The sequence below is a fragment of the Anopheles coustani genome (assembly GCF_943734705.1).
Source record: "Anopheles coustani chromosome X unlocalized genomic scaffold, idAnoCousDA_361_x.2 X_unloc_70, whole genome shotgun sequence".
NCBI lineage: Eukaryota > Metazoa > Arthropoda > Insecta > Diptera > Culicidae > Anopheles > Anopheles coustani.
The window spans coordinates 54,743-57,500 of NW_026525182.1; positions in this window are offsets into that span (position 1 = coordinate 54,743).

Below are 2,758 nucleotides of genomic sequence, written 5' to 3' on the forward strand. Positions count from 1 at the left end.
GCGCACAGCGGCGGCTTACGCACTATGGCAATCATGGATGCCTGAAGATTCCGTGAAGTTCTCCCCTGGTCCACGCTGCCTCGGCAGTCCTGGGTAAAATGGAATATTTCCAGCTTGCCCTATAGTGGAAGAGGACTATCCAACAATACAAAGTCAAGACCTCCGGGTTGAGACTTTCCGCGTCGGTGGTGTCGCGCACCGCCTATCCGAAAGATGGTGTAACAGGGGTGTTCGATCAGCAATGGTCGGATGCCCCGTCATAGTCCAACTATGACAACCAAAGTCAAGACCTCCGGGTTGAGACTTTCCGCGTCCGGAGGTACGCGTACCGCCTACCCGAAAGATGGTGTGCTTCTGGGGTATTCGATGAGTCGGATACCCCGTCGTAGTCCAACTATGACAATCAAAGTCAAGACCTCCGGGTTGAGACTTCCGCGTCCGGAGGTACGCGTACCGCCTACCCGAAAGATGGTGAATCAGGGGTGTTCGATCAGCAATGGTCGGATGCCCCGTCGTAGTCCAACTATGACAATCAAAGTCAAGACCTCCGGGTTGAGACTTTCTAAGAGTACAAGCATAAAGGAACACGGACCAAGCCGTACCGAGAGAATCGGTACTAGAGCCCTCGTGGTTCTACATTGAGAGAGCCCTCGTGGTTCTCATTAGGGGCTTTATGCAAGTCGTACTCAATACTGTGGTGTGAAGTATAAAGTATAGAGTCCTCCACTGGTCCACGCTGCTCCGGCGGTCCTGGGTAAGATAGTTCATTCTAGCTTGCCCTATGTGGAAGAGGACTCAATACCCTACCTGTTGAGCTTGAAACAAAGTCATCACTTGGGCATGCTCATATTGCCATACACAATTACATTATATTCGAATGAGCATGCAAGCGACCCTATATAGACCGAACCAAAACGATAGATACCGCCGTAGTTCACCCCCACCAAGTGATGACTTCAGTATGGCTAGTGTGTGAAGTATAAAGTATAGTCCTCCCCTGGTCCACACTGCTTCGGCGGTCCTGGGTAAGAAAGTTAGTTCTAGCTTGCCCTATGTGGAAGAGGACACAATACTTAATACTTAGAGTACAAGCATAAAGGAACACGGACCAAGCCGTACCGAGAGAATCGGTACTAGAGCCCTCGCGGTTCTACATTGTGAGCCCTCGTGGTTCAAACTAGATACTTTATGCAAGGCGTACTCAAAACTGTGGTGTGAAGTATAAAGTATAGTCCTCATCTGGTCCACGCTGCTTCGGCGGTCCTGGGTAAGATAGTTAATTCTAGCTTGCCCTATGTGGAAGAGGACACAATACTTAATACTGTGGTGTAATGGACAAGGTATAGTCCTCCACTGGTCCACGCTGCTCCGGCGGTCCTGGGTAAGATAGTTCATTCTAGCTTGCCCTATGTGGAAGAGGACTCAATACCCTACCTGTTGAGCTTGAAACAAAGTCATCACTTGGGCATGCTCATATTGCCATACAATATTCCATTATCTACTAATGAGCATGCAGCTATATGATTATAACCTGTAAACGATTACCCCGCCGTAGTTCAGCGCTTCAACCAAGTGATGACTTCAGTATGGCTAGTGTGTGAAGTATAAAGTATAGTCCTCCCCTGGTCCACACTGCTTCGGCGGTCCTGGGTAAGATAGTTAGTTCTAGCTTGCCCTATGGTGGAAGAGGACACCATACTTAATACTGTGGTGTAATGAACAAAGTATAGTCCTCCACTGGTCCACGCTGCTTTGCAGTCCTGGGTAAGATAGTTAATTCTAGCTTGCCCTATGTGGAAGAGGGCATACAAGACAAAGTATAGTTCTCCCCTGGTCCACGCTGCTTCGGCGGTCCTGGGTAAGATAGTTAATTCTAGCTTGCCCTATGTGGAAGAGAGCATACATGAACCAAGAACGAAGGTTATGATCGAGGAATGATTCGACAACTAACCGATGGTATGAAATGTGAAGAATTCAAGCAAGCACACAATCAAGTCATCACTTGGGCATGCTCGATAGCCAACCTCATGACATTAACCTAGTAGAGCATGCGAAAACCAATATATATGTAAACGATGCCTCCCTAGTTCAGCGCTTCAACCAAGTGATGACTTCAGAATGGCTAAATCAAATCGGTTCAAAACATACCATCGGTACCCTATTGAAACACACAAGTCGATATCAAACCTCTTAATTGTGTAGTCCTCCACTGGTCCACGCCGCTGCGGCGGTCCTGGGTAAGATAGTTCATTCTAGCTTGCCCTATGTGGAAGAGGGCACATTACTCAATACTGTGGTGTTATGAACAAAGTATAGTCCTCCTCTGGTCCACGCTGCTTCGGCGGTCCTGGGTAAGATAGTTAATTCTAGCTTGCCCTATGTGGAAGAGGGCATACAAGACAAAGTATAGTTCTCCCCTGGTCCACGCTGCTTCGGCGGTCCTGGGTAAGATAGTTAATTCTAGCTTGCCCTATGTGGAAGAGAGCATACATGAACCAAGAACGAAGGTTATGATCGAGGAATGATTCGACAACTAACCGATGGTATGAAATGTGAAGAATTCAAGCAAGCACACAATCAAGTCATCACTTGGGCATGCTCGATAGCCAACCTCATGACATTAACCTAGTAGAGCATGCGAAAACCAATATATATGTAAACGATGCCCCTCCCTAGTTCAGCGCTTCAACCAAGTGATGACTTCAGAATGGCTAAATCAAATCGGTTCAAAACATACCATCGGTACCCTATTGAAACA